The sequence below is a fragment of the Pinus tabuliformis genome, chromosome 3_1, assembly GCF_031772625.1.
Source record: "Pinus tabuliformis cultivar Carrire ecotype Pingquan chromosome 3_1, CPIR1, whole genome shotgun sequence".
NCBI classification, from domain to species: domain Eukaryota; kingdom Viridiplantae; phylum Streptophyta; class Pinopsida; order Pinales; family Pinaceae; genus Pinus; species Pinus tabuliformis.
This window is the reverse complement of record NC_142301.1, coordinates 673138-688645: the sequence shown is the minus strand read 5'-3', so window position 1 is coordinate 688645 and position 15508 is coordinate 673138. Positions and strand designations below refer to the sequence as shown.

At 35.0% G+C, this 15508-nt stretch overlaps 1 pseudogene; it reads right to left on the bottom strand.

Moving 5' to 3' along the window:
• Positions 1-4039: 4039 nt before the first annotated feature.
• LOC149185468 (UDP-glycosyltransferase 85A8 pseudogene) lies at positions 4040-4667 on the bottom strand (annotated as a pseudogene).
• Between the last annotated feature and the right edge of the window lie 10841 nt (positions 4668-15508).

Here is a 15508-nt window from a genome sequence, read left to right as displayed (position 1 = left end):
TTACCATACTGAAATAATCATGGCCAACGCATTATAAAATATTAACACTCGTAATTATCCTTAAACCTGAAAATTACATCACTTGACTTCTGAAAAACTATTTTTTAAAATGGGGTGGCTAGTCTCCTGAAAAAGTATTTATTAAGTCATATGTACAATATATTTACATGAATACAGGCAGATAAACCATCATATCAATTAACATCAATCTTCATATATCAAATGCACTAATAAACCGTCATATCAATCAACATCAATCTCCATATATCAAATGCACTGCCGAGCAGCATCAAGATGGTGGATCGAACGCAGGCGGGGAGCGTATAAGCCTGCCGCCCCGCCGCTGGACCATGCACACGTGCAAACTTCTGAAAATCTATAACACTCATAATTATCCTTAAAACCCGAAAATTACATCAATTGACTTCTGAAAAACTAAGAAGATTTCATTCTAATTTTGGTGATATATTGGACATGATAAAGATGTAATTTTGTGAAACTTATAATTTTTTTATATACTAGATATAGTAAAGATATAATACTACCGAACTTTAAAAATATATATATAGAAATAAATATACCAATTTTATACATATAACTTTTTATTATCTAGAAAAAATATTTTTATAATTAACTAATTATAAATAAAATATTTTAATATAATTTAAATGTAATAAATATATATTAACTTCATATTTATATGAGTAAATAATACCAATTATAATTAAAAAAATTTTTATTAATAAGTGTTTTCTATTTTTCTTATAAGAAAGTTTATAATTCATACCATAATTAATAAAGATTTTGATATATATTATTTTTAAAATATTAATATTAAAAAAATATTTCAATTTATATGTTAAATAATTTATCTCATTTTAATATAGATTATTTGATATGTAAAAATAATGTAATTAAAAGTAAAATTTGTGTAATTTTTTCCATTATATATATATATATATATATAACTGTGAAAAATTATTTTATATATAGAAATGTCCACCAAAATCAAAATTGGTTGATTAGACTTTAAGAAAAGTAAGATATTAATTGGATCTTTTGTTATCATACAAACAAAAAAATGTCTAACCTATAATCATTTTCAAGCATTAAATAAGATTTCTACTTTTGATTTATACTTTACTACATGCTATGATTTGAATTGGGCTTGTGGTGAAGATTGATTATGAGATATTTGTAGGAAGACATTTTTATCAAGATATTGTTGTGATATGAAAGTATTATAGTTGATGTTTTTAGATTTAATTTATCGTAACTTTTATTTTTATAGGACTCATGGTCATATCTAGATAGAAGAGGAAGTTCTTGAGGACTTTTAGATGCTTACCGGGCTCATACTGACTCCTATTAGAAACAATATCATAAGCATAAAGAACAAAGATGCGTGCAAGATTCCTACAAGAATAACCAAAATCCTCCAAAAACTCTTCTAACTCGTCAATGCATATGTCAAAAAAAATATTGAATAGGGAATAACCTTGATCGATGCCTCTATTACAATTTATCTCTTTCAACCATCTCTCAATGATCCTAAAATTGGAAGACATAGTGTCAAAATCCTTTCTAAAAGTAATGAAATGAAAAAGAGAATTAATATCATTATTGTTCCACTCCTCCATAATGATCCTAAGCATAATGAGGTCATCCATAGTTGATTGATTCCACGATGGAAAGATTTTTGTGGTATGGTCGTAATTAGTTCGAGAAAATTCATTGTATGTCAACCATTGGTAGAGTGGTTGAGGGAGGTGGATGGAGAATCCTAGATACTAAAACCAGATTATAAAGAGTCTTTGGAGAGGGCTATCTGGTAATAACATATGGTTGTAAATCATCATAGGAAAATACTTAAATTACCATGATTATGAAGTATAGATTAAGGAAGAAGCAGTTCAAAAGAGTAGTTCTTCTTTCATATGGGGTAGTATGCTGAAAAACAATTATTGGCTTTTCAGGGGCTACACTAGGAGGTTGGGTCTGGTTCACGAATTGAGGTGGGACTAGACACCATCAAATGATTTGAGGGAAACTTCTCATTATTTGTTCCTCTTCTTCATCATCTACATGAACCAGGTTTATTTCTTTCTTAACCATATTTCCATTGTTCAGGATTATTTTACTATTTTTCATTCTTCGCTAAGGGTGGAGGAGATAGCTTTTATAGGATATTTAGGAGGGAAATGGGAAAATTGCATCTCTCAGTTATGTGCCACGGGTATCAAAATTTCCAAGCATATTAGAATTTCCAGGTAGGTGGATAAGTTGATATGGGATGGGAAATTCACTAGTTTATAAGTTATGTTTCCAAAAGCCCTCGCCTTCCAAGATCCCACAGAGATTAAAGTGTTTCTATTGGTTGTCCCTCCACAACAAAATTCTTACATGGGATAATCTTTTTCATAGGGGGTTCATTGGCCCTAGCTTATGCTCTTTATGTATGAATGTTGCAAATGAAGTGAGACATTTATTTATGGATGGTCCCTTTGCTACAATAGTATGGAGTGGGGTTTTACATTCTCTTTGCATAGCACAGCTTTGGGTAAATATATCGTTGGAGGATTGTCTTAAATATTAGTTTGGGACACATAATGAACATTGTTCTTTGTCCTTTTACATTTTATGTGGCATATGGAGATGCAAAAACTTTAAGATTTTTGCATAGAAAGAGGCTGATGTTAGAAGCATCATGATCAATGTAGTGGCATATAATTAGGGATTAGACCTCAAACAAAGATAAGGAAAAGAAAACGATCAAAAAAAGGGATATATATGGAAGAAATTCTCGGTTGGTTTCTTTGATGGTGCATGTTCACAAAGGTTATGCAGTTGTGGTGCATACATTGTCGTAGAACCAGGTAGAAATTATTATTTCTGGTGAGAAGTATGAATATGTTCAAATAGCTTACCAAAAATCATTGCACTTTGGGAGGTTCTCATCTGCGGGGAATGGTTGGGTATTGACTATTTACAAGTGTATGGGGATTCAAAAGGCACCATTGATTGGGTCAATGGTCATTCACATCTTTAGCCACTTATGCTATCAAATTGGATGTGTCACATTCATTCTCTGGAAAAGGTTTTCCAACTTATATCTTCCAGACACATCTGCAAAGAAGAGCAGAATTGATTGGAGATATTTTGTCCAAGGGAGGAATAGCAAACTCAGTGGGTGTGATCTATTTTGTGACTTTTGCCCCAGGTTCTTTGTTCAATGTAAGAAGCATTAATATCATATATGAGCTCTTAGTCGTTGCTTTTTGTTTTTTTGTGGATATTGATGGTTTTTTGAATCAGCTATTTGTGACTTCATTCTGAACAGATTCCTAGTCAGATTAAAAATAAAAGATCATTGTTGATACATAATGATATTTGAGATAGGAAAAGGACAAGTATAAAAAACAAGGGAATCTAGGTTTTTGTTTCTCATTTGAGCCCTCCGTGGATCAAATAGTCTACACAGAAAAGAAAAGGAACTATGTTGTATGTACTCTCTTTTTGTAATAAAAAGAAATCATTTTCTTCTACTGAAAAATAAAGGTGGTGCTAGATTTTCAGTTGGTGCTCAGATAATTTAATTTCGATGTCGAACTACTTGTTTGGAAGCTTCTTTGATGTTAATTTTTAAGTTAGTGTTGGATAGTTTACCATGCAAAACCAAACTACCTGGTTACCTGGGAGTTACATAGTTCTGCAGTTCAAAAAATTCCTAATCTCTTGGAAGATGTCAAATATTTATGGCAAAAATTCTAAACCATAAGATGAAAGCATTTAAACCATGAAATGTGGCTCGACGATCATAACAATCCATATGTTCAGGAGCCAAAATACTTTTGTTAATAGGAGTAATTTACAACGCTTTCTCCGGGGAATGAAACATGGCAGGCTTTAAAGCCGTCTCTTTTTCCTGTTCATCTCGGAAAGGAGAGAGGTATCTGACGATTTAGCAAGAATTTTGATATTGATCAACAGCTTATTCTCAAATCTCCATATTCTTTTAAGGTAAATTCTGAAAACAGAGTCACGTGGTTTCATTTTTGGATTGGACCTCTTTAGCCATCGTCATGTCTTTAACGAAAGTATTCAAGTTCAGAAAAGATGATCCTCCGGGGAGGACGGCCTTCGTTGCAGACTCCTTGATAATGAGAACGTTGTCTCTCAACTTCTTCCCTTCCGGTGTTCTCATCATTCTCCTCATAACGTCCTCCACCTCTTCTTTCATGACCACCTTCTGTTCATCTACTTCCACATCCTCAAAAGCCAGGCCGATTTTCCATATTTCCTTGGCGAATCTGCAGTTGAGGAATTGATCGGCAAAATATGGGAATCCCACTACGGGAACTCCCAAGCCCATTGCCTCCAAGGTAGAGTTCCATCCGCTGTGTGTGAGAAACAATCCCACTGAGGCATGGGCAAGTACTTTCCACTGTGGCACCCACCTCACAAACAGGGCCCGCTCCTTCGTTCGTTCTTCAAAGCCCTCAGGTAAAATCGCAACCTGGCCTTCTGCGATATTTAACCGAAGAACCCACAAGAAAGGTTGTCCGCTGCCTTAGAGCCCTAGTGCCAACTGCTCGCACTAGCTGTTGCTGAGATTTCACAGCGATGTTGCCAAAGGAAACGTATATAACTGATCCCGGTCGTTGCATATCAAGCCATGTCAGGCAGCTCTCTTCCTCCTCCCAGAGACTGCCGAACGAATACCTTCCCTGTAAAAAATTGGGAAGAAAAAGAGGTCCAGTGGCCAAAGCAGGACAGCCATTCAAAGAGAGCGCTGTTACTGCCTCCCTCCCTTCGAGCTCCTGGAACGTGTTCACTAATACGTAGTCGCGATTGCTTTGCTTTTGCGATTCATAAAGAACAGCATAAAAGGTAATGTTCATCGGATCCTCAGCACTACATCGGGACATCAGGTCGGTTGGCTTCAATGGTGGGATGTTGCCCGGAAGACAAGTGATGAGGTTTTCTTTATTTTTGCTTTCCGACACTGAAGAAGTTACAAACAAATTACAGTCATTCTAATGAATATATTTAAACAAAAGCAAACAAAATATGAACGTCCGAAACTCTAAATTGGGAGCAAACAATATGTGATCAACCCGAGACATGATGATAAAAATGTCAGTGTTTTTCGAACTGCGATGCAATATAATCGAATTTTCTTCGCTGCTGTAGGGTGATTAAAGGCAACTCAATTACGTCTTAGAACTTAGAACTTAGAAGAAGCAACAAGTACATTGAGAGGTAGATTGCAAAGTTTTAGACTAGGGAAGGAAGGTTGACTTATTGGAAGTGAAGATTACATAACAATAGTTGACCTGAAGATGGCTAAAATAGAAAAAGTCAATTTTCCTGGTTGAAAGTTAGTCGTTTTTTAGGAGTGACCGAAAATAAGGAGGGTGATAAAGTCACATTTTATATAACTAATTTGAAAATAAATATTGATTAAAATTTCTGTCAGAGGAAACAACGTGTTTATATGTCAACTTTCTTTTCATTCATTAGCGCTTTGTAGACAATACGATAATACTATTTGCTTAACAGAAAAGGCAACAGAAAAAATTACCTATGATACACTACTTAGCTTCTGCCCTATTACATGTGAAAACACCAAATATTTAAGGCGAGTTCTGCCACCTACTTTTTCCTTTATGTTTTATTTTTTATTTTACTGTAATTTAAAATATTTCGGAAGAGGATAAAATATTTATTTACCATTAAAATTTGTAAAATAATTTCTCCATTTTGATGTAATATATTTATCAATTTTCCAAGCAACAAAAAAACTATTTCGAAGATTAAATCTCATATTACTTGTTATTCAAATAAAATCCAGAAGAGTTTATATTTTCTTAGATCTTTGTTTACATTGAATGGATTTTAAAAAATAAAACTTCAACTTATATATAAGTGTGTGAAAAAAAATATCCCATTTAATTTTTTAAGTCTATTTATTCAAATATGAGGTCATATATGTTATGTGGTTTTATATTTTGTAACTAAGTAGAAAATGCAATTATACAATGACAATAATTTTTTTCACTAAAAACATTAGCATTAACTTAAACCATAAACACTTATTTTCTTTGATTAAGCCATCCTCTAGGCAAGAACAACTCACCATATGATATTGTAAAGCATAACAATTACCATAAACTAAAGACTATGATAAAAAAAATAACATCTCTCTATATAAGAATTTCTTACTAGAATGAAAGAAGTAGCAAGGTTCCAATAAGATATACAAAAAATTTAAAGGATTTAACCGTTTACAACCTTATCCATATCCATTTTTAGTAGAAACTCTCCTTTTCTTTCATAGAGTTGAGTCAATCTCCTAAAAAAACAAACCTGAGTTATCCCTGAGCCAGAATTCAACCAAAATATTACAAAATATTATAATACAACTAAAATTCATATAGATGCACCACTAAATCCACATATGTTGGATCTTAAAAGACATGGTTTACGTCTAGACTTAACAAAAACATGCATTAATAAATATGTCTTATCCAGAGCCTTTAAAAGAGACAAACCCCTAAAATATACTCAGTATTTGGAACTCGCCATTGTAATGGGCCTGAACAATCCATGGCAAGATACAAAATAGCACCAATAGATGATGAATTTATAATAAAGTCATTAGCGACTCCAAAAACATGGCGCAAACCAAAATTTCCATGTGGATTAGTGGTAGAGTTATTCATTCTATAAAGAAAAATGATTACATAAAAATAAGATGGATTGTTTTATCTCTAATGTCGCACAACATTAGAAGTAATGTATTAAAGTACAGAAATGATAAAAAAATATGCGTAGGTCCTAATAAAAGTTTATGCAGATATCAAAACCTTGTGTATGATTGAAGAAATGGAAGAAGTGAAGATAAGTTGTGGTGGGTTTAAAGCTCCATTCTTATTGTCATATGTGGTTTTATCTACCTATATTGCATGTGTTTTAAAGAGTTGAGGATGAGAAAATTGAACTCTAAGACATGAGGGAAAAAAATTAAAAGCTATGGTGGTTGTAGGATAGAAATCAATATTGAAAAGTATCAAAATTATTGAAGACAAAATAGATAAAAGAAAAAGATGCAAAGGGCAAGTGTGGGATGATGAGAGGCTCTCATTTATCCTAACCATGGGTTTGAAATAAGAGGATCTAGCTTCCTTTTTTGGCACCATGACATGGATAAGGTCATTGACATCTAGAATTAACATTTTCCAACTAGAATAAACCTTTGCATTAATGACAAATTTCTTCATAGAAATCATCAAAGTTGTGTAGTAGGTTGGTTAGGGGATCAAAATATTGATAAGTAAAGGCAAAGGTGGAAAGATAGATATGTGATAGTTAGAATAGATTTGTTAAAATATCTAAGGTTTTCCAATTGTAATTTACATGTGTTTGTTCTTGTGCTGGCATGAAGACTTATCATTAGAGACTAGGTATACGCTGTAGATAAATTGTGTCCCCGTACCCCTCCCCCCCCCCCCTCTCAAAAAAAATAAAATAATGAAGTTGTGAAGATGATGAATTTGGAGCAATTCCAAACATATGAAGAGGTAGGAAGGAACTCTCCAAGATCTCTGTGCATACAAACAAAATATTACAAATTTCTAATAGGGATTGAGTTTAGCACCTATTAGTGGCACTAAAGTAATCTATGTTATGGCTTCTTAAATAATGTATATAAATGTGACACATGATGTGAATTCTACAAATGGTGGGTTAGGGCGTACAAATAATTTACATCACTAGGGTAAACCAATTTTGTGAAAATAATCTTGAGAGTAGTCCATATTGTAACGCCTTCCTCCCACATCTACCCAAGTAACTGACCAACTGGGGTAAACATGTGATGAGAAGTTACTATGATATGATTTGAAATCCTAAGTCACCTTAAGGAAGTGGAACCAATGGAAACAGACCATACAAAACTTCCACATCAACAACAGGACTCCCATGAACCATCCCAACCTCTTAGGTAGCCAACCCCTGGGTCCCGTTGAGTTTTTAGACCATTGAGCTCCCAAATTCTCCCTTGATATGGGCATGGGTGTGTCTGAGGACATCTGGACACATGCACAACATAGGTATGCCAACGTCCAGGGAATTTTATGCACAATATTGTGCCCGCATCCCCGGAATTTGAGCCACCTTTTTAAGCCCACAGCCCAGGTCACTGCCTAGAACTCAATGACACTTTCAGAATCCATAAATTACATTATGAAAAGACTTACAAATCAAAACTGACTCTAAGACTAGGCCTGACCATCCCTAACCGGGACTGACATTATGTCAAACACTTGACTTCAATGCAATCTACAGGAATGAAAAGAAGACAGAGCATAAATGATTGATAACTCATATAGAACTTGAGAAGAAGGGTCACCACCCTCTTCCCTTAATTGTTTTGACATCAATTAGGTCTTGCATCCATTATCCTTTCAATTACAATTAAATACATGAAATAACCATGACAATAACCAGTCACATAACCATGCTTATAACTAGCACTAAACCATGAAAATATAAATAATTTAACAACCATTAAATCCACATATTAACAAGTGCAAAATCAAGAGAACTTAGCTTTTATTAATCATAATCAAAGTAAACTAGTTTTGGGACTTCCACGTACCACCCGACTGTAGACATGGCTGAACCAGATCTTTCTTTCAGCTAATCACCATCGTTCCATATTCCAAGCATGAATCTGGGATCTCATGGATAAACTAATCTAAAAAAAGCCATGGGAATCCAGAGGTTAAACCACGTACACCCTCAGCAAAACCGGCATCAAGATCACAAAACCAGACCAAACTTGGAATGCCTCTAGACTCCATCACTATCACTGAGGGATTTTTTGTCTCCTTGTCTCTCAAACGTTACCATAATCCACACTGGATCACTAGGCATAAACTGAGACACCAATCTCTCAAGCTTTACCGCAATCCACATCGGATCACTAAGCCCTAAACCGAGACTCCACCCTCAGGCTTTACTGTGTATCCTGCCAAAAATGGTCAAAGGATTCCAAGGCCTTTGGTAATTTTCCTGAGAGCACCTCCGCCCTAGAATCTGAAACCATCCAATTATTCCAAATCTCAAAATTGTGAAAAAATTCCATCACACCATGACTATACAAAAAAATGAAAGGCTAGGGTAAAAACCATTTTCATAACCTGACAAAACCATCCCACGGACAAGAAGAGAACCATACACTAACATGAAAAGCCATGCATGTCCAAATCAACTAGGAAATCACTCATGTAATATGTTACATGCAAGTATTCATGTTGAAGTATCTTGATCTTGCCCTTCCTTGCTTGATCCTTTCTCTCCTTCCTTTCCTTTGCTTACTTTTTCCTAACTTTCTCCAAAGCTAGAGTGCTCCAAGAAAACTCTAAGTGTACAAGAGTGAGAGAGAGAGAGATAATAATGAGAGAGCTCCAAAATTTAACTAAAAAAAGGTTACAAAATGATCCTCAAAAGCCTTTTTATCAATGAAGCCTCTATTTTCTCCATTTTTCATTATTTTCCTTCAATTTCCTCCTTAGATGCAACCTATGACATTTCACCTTCCTTTTCTCCTAATTTCCTTTATTTTCATAAATAAATGTGCCAAAGTACCTTTTTTCCTTTTTAATGCATTAGCCATTGCATTTTCCAATTTCCCTTAACCATAAACACATCCAGTGATTCCCACTAGGATATCTTTGCCCAACATTCAATTTGGAATAAGTGTCCCTTAACCGTGGTCTAATTTTACCTTTATTAACTTTTATTACATGAACTTTTAACCAAGGGTTGTTAGAGACCCCCCCTTGGGGAACACTATCCTTGGTGTTAAACCACTCCAAGACCTCAACAAAACCACTGAAAAGAAAAGAATACTTCCCATGGAGCTTTATAACTTAGCTCGTTGCAGTATTTACAGTGAATGACTTTCTCAAAAGAAAAACATCAGGACCGCATGACAAAATAACAACCATACCACTTATTGGAGGTTTATAACTTAGCTCATGACAATATTTACATCCATATACATATGTACATATACCAAAATATTAGCAAAACATAAAGAAAACATATACCAAATTTCATACCAAAACTGCTTTGCCTCCACTGAAAAACAAAGAAGGATACATGGCTCGCATCTGATCTTCCATCTCCCATGTAGCTTCTTCAGGCCCAAAGTGCTTCCATTGCACTTTAGCCTTCTCTATGGCTCTATTCCTAAGCATGAGATGCTTCTGCTACAATATTGTAATATCCCTCTTTTTTTTGTGGTTTGTAGAGTCATTATGACTAAGACAATATAATTAGTAGTTAAAAATGCTGGTAATAATGGCAGGTTGGCCAAGTTGTTTATGGAAAAGAAGAACTATGATAATGTAATTATTTATGTTGAAATAAAAAGTAATGATGCTACAAGGAATTAGATGGAAAGAAAAAAAGAATATTGAGATCATTATCATGATCCATAGTAGTAAATTAATGGACTGGATTTACGAAAAGTGGTAAACTACTTAACTTTCCCAAATCACTCCGAAGAAAAATCCTCTTGGAGTAGAACTATGTGATTTTATGTATAAGTAGAGAAAGGAATCCATAAAAATCACCCAGTGTGGGGGGAACAACACTGGAAGGGGTGGAAAAGCACTGTAGGAGAAAAGGGTGGGCTTTAAAGGATGAAAAGGAATCATTTTCTGAGATAAACAAGAAAATCCCAGGTTATGGGGATGAGCAGATTCCTAGAAAAATGGGACTTTGTTTTAGAAATTCTGTTGGGAAAGTGAGATATAAATAAAACTTATGCTAGACCAGCAGGGGTTGGTGGTTCTAGGGAGAAGGATTAATCTCAGCTCAGGGGGAACTAGGAGATAAGGATCATTGTTGGGAGAAAATTGTTCTATCCAGTGTAATTTGGTTGCAAAAATTGGAATTCTGGAAACAACGTGTCCATCATCGTGATTAGATTTAGATAAATTCGAACATAGGAGTTTCTCTTGAGCTTGTCATATTGTATGGTATAAGATTATGTGAGATCATAGTACAATAATTATTTTTGTTATGTTTATTAGGCAGAAACAATTACTTGGGTAATTGTTTTCCTAAATATTCCTATATGTAAAATTATGCAGAAATGAGTATGCAATTGAATTTCAGTGCCTATGGAATTTTATCATATTTATTCATGTATACATATTATCATGCATAAATGAGTTATCCATTTTAATTTCAATGCTTATGAAATTTCTCATATTTATTCATGTATACATATTATCACGCAGAAATGAGTTATGCATTTAAATTTGAATGACTACTCAATTTATGCTTAGCATGCAGGTTAATAAGAATATTGAAATAGCAGGGTGGAGACTGGAATAGAGTAAGGCCTTGGGGTGAGCCGAGAAATGGGTGTTAACCACCCCATTGCAACTATAGACCAGACTTGCTGGAAACTATTAGGAGCCTAGTTTTCTGCTGAGAGAAGCTGAGAATTTCGAGACCATGGACTATTATATCTGTGCTCGACACATCTCGGTGGAAGATGAGCAGAGATGGATGGGAAAGTAGGGAACTGTATGAGTCTTTTCAAAATTAATTATGTCCCCACACTAATAACCAAACCAAGGATATTAAGGGCGGTAAAGTGACTTAATGGACGTAGTTACTGTACTATTGATGATCAGTTCATGATTGTACTATAGAAAAGTCAAGATGGAGTTTAGTTACATTAATACAAACAAGAAATAAACATAGGAGAGGAATTAACAAATATCCATTTAGCAGGTTAATAAACTTAAAGTAGGCTGAGTGAAATTGTATTTGAGTGTAATAAAGCAACTACATTAATCGTCATTTACAAAATGAATGTAGAATGCAATAACAGTCAAAGTATATCCTAAACGCATTCATGAAGGGTCTACAATATGCCCACATGTGAAGAAATATTGTGGAATATATACAATGAATTGAAGGGAAGCAAATGTACCATGCTATACTAAACACACCATAATGGCATTCATAATACTAAACTAAGGTGTCTAGGAGTTGAGCACTCTGGAGCTACTACACATTCCAACAAAAATAAAAAGGGAATTTCAATACACAGATTAACTATTGGAGGTGTTAATAGCGACCTTCGCTCGCATAATTATGCATGTCAAGGAAGCAGTGTCTCGGGTGGAGCTGTAGCCGAGCTGAGGCCTCCAAAAATTCGAGATGAGCATAGTTCTTCTTAGTTCGAGAATTAATAAAAAAGAAAAAAAAGAGAAATAATGATCATAATGGAACATGACTATTCAGTCTAGCCATGGATCATATCTACAACAGGAACCCTAGTAATAGCTATAGGAAATAGAAAGTACCAAGATCATAACAAATTTTAGTATGCTAGAAGACAACTCATGCACCGGAAGATAGTACACAAATCAAGCTACATTAACCAAAGCAATTACAATTTAAAAGAGAAATATATATAACTGTTCATATAAATTAGGCATTACTGAACTTAAATGTACAACAGTAAATATCAACCTCATTAAGCCAGTTGGGCGAGGGATGTCTTTGTCAAATAAATAGCTCAAGGAGATGTCCAAATTATTGGAATATAGCAAGATTCCTAAATGAATTTGAGAATGCCATTACGAAGAAAAAAAGACCTTAAAGGAAAACTAGTGAGTAATCGATTTCACTGCGTGACGACAACCAAGATGGTTTGAACTTAACCCATTTTAAAAACATAGTGACCAATTCAGAGGAGAATTCTGCGTAGGAAGTGCAACCAAAATAGACCCTTTAGGAGAACAGGAGATTTTGGGACTGACCTGGTAGTGGGACATAACGTAAGGTTAGCTAGGTGAATGAATGTAAAGAACTTCCATAGTCGCTACAGGGAGTGAAGTTACCTACCATGACACAAAAAAGAAATCATTCACATAATCGATAATTCTCTTTCATATATATATATATATATATATATATATATATATATGAAGAATAGAGAAACCATAGTAACCCAAGAGTATAACTTTGAAAGGGATGAGAACTATTGTCGCTGGAGTGGAAACCTACAGTGCATATCAAGCTTGGTGAGCATTGAATATTAAAACGAAATTCATAGGAAAATTTTTGAGTTGTCGATTGTCAAATTAACTCACCCCACAATGTGTAAGGGTGAAGGGCCATGATCCATTGCTGAAGATGCACCGATGTTTCCAAATCCTGCACCAGAGGAAACCCTACAGTAAATGGGGAAATTATTAAGACTTGCCTAATAACTAGGACAAGGAAATAATTGTGATCAATGATAAACTAAAAGAAAAATCTACCTCAAGTTCTGGAAGGCCGTAAAACCCTGAAATGTCAGAAGCGCAAAGAACTGAGCTAATAGAGACACAAAGAAACCCCAGTTCCACTCAAGTGTTCGCCATGGAAATCCACCATGAATCCTTAAGCCATCCCCCTAATCATTTTGACACTGAGGAGCCATACCTTGACCACAAAGAAACACCTCAGTCGTAGTCAATCATGAAAGCTATATTCAAATATAGATTTACACCATGCGACGACGAAAATGAAGCAAGGCATAAGGGATTCATTCAATTACGGTTTGAGGTTGCATTGTGAGTGATCAATCTATTCTCAGAGGATCCCCACCCTTGAGGTATTTTCACCTAGTATTTAATAAACAAAGGAAACCCTCGTATGTGATGGAGGGTGAGATCACATGGCCCCAAGGGATGTTGCGCCATTCTACTCACCAAGAGTACAACTGGTAATGACGGATAAGAGCACATTAAATTCATTGTTAGTAAGGTTGAGTCAGTTGCCCAAGCAAATAAAGAGGGTAAGAATGACAATATGAGGGAGGAACTTATTTCTAGATATCATATAATTAGAAGACTATGTGATAAGGGAAGACATTAGTACCAAATAACACATAATTATCTGACTATGTTATGGTGGGTTAGTGGATGCAATCACCACCTATGGTTCGATTTTCGTGGCCCTGAAATTATGTATGTGAATTAGATGTAAGTAGTTAGAAATTAATAGTAAAATACATAGGGAGTATGGTTCCCTATTGAAAGAGTGGTGATATGCAAAAGAACTAAGCCCTTTGGGTACATAATTTAATGTATGTGTTCTGGAGAAATAACTCTGTCTACGAGATAATATCAACACTTATTGCTAATATGCTAAAAAAAATACACTATTTATGCACATTTCGCTAGAACGGTTTGGCTTCTTTGAGGGGAGGCAGTTTGAAGATGTCGTTGTGATTGCTTAGGAATGTTTACACTCCATAAAGGTGAGGAAGAAAAAGACATGCATGATAAATATCAATTTGAACAAAACCTATGACAACATTGACTGAGAGTTCCTGTGGTTGATCCTCCATAAGATTGGGCTTGATCAACAAAATATTGGGTGGATTATGGCTTGTGTCTCATGTGCAAATTTTGTAGTTATCATTAATGGCCTCCCGTCGTCATATATGGGTTTGAGACAAGGTTGTGCATTGTCCCCCTCCTCTTCATGCTTCATGCTTGTTATTGATGGTCTAAGTAGGAAGATGGAAAATTCCATGCTTGTTATTGATGGTATAAGTAGGAAGATGGCAAATTCCAGGGACCGGGGTCTGATAAAGGGGCGCTCATTAAGAAGGCATATCAATATTTCACACTTGATGTTTGGAGATGATCTACTTTTTAGTGGTCAGTCAAATATTGAAGAATGGTCTCATATGCATTCGATCCGAATGAAGGCATCTGGCCTCTTCTTCATGAATACATGTAAATTAGAGTTGACCACAGATAATAGTGAGGATAGTGTAATAAAAGAGATATCTTGTATATTTGAAATATCCTCCATTCATATAGATGAAGACTTTGTATATCTTGGATTCAAATTAAAGCGAACCAACTATGGGAACTCAAATTGGGAGTGGTTGTTACGGAAGTTGGATAAGAAGTTGATGTTGAGGTCAAACATGTGGCTTTCCATTGCCAGGAGGTTGATATGAATCAATTATGTACTTAAAAGCATATTGAAGCATATCAGTCTTCTAGATGCACTTATTTATGTTTCCGATGAAGATCATTCACAAAATTGATGCCATCATGGCAATATTTCTGTGGTCCAGTCGTAATCAGTTCGGGAAAATTCATCTGGTTCATATGTGAACCATTACTAGAGCGGTTGAGACAAGTGGATGGGGCATCTTGGATACTAAAACACCTTTAACAGGGATTTTATTATAATGAGTCTCTTGAGAGCCTATCTGGTAATAATATATGATCGCAAATCATTAGAGGGAAGTACTTGAATTACCATCATTATGAAGTATAGATTAGGGAAGGAGCAGTTGAAAAGAGTAGTTCTTCTTTCATATGGCACAATACGCTAAAAAGCAATCATTGACTTTTCGGGGGCCTACGCTGGGATATTGGGTCTGGTTCACGAATTCAAGTGG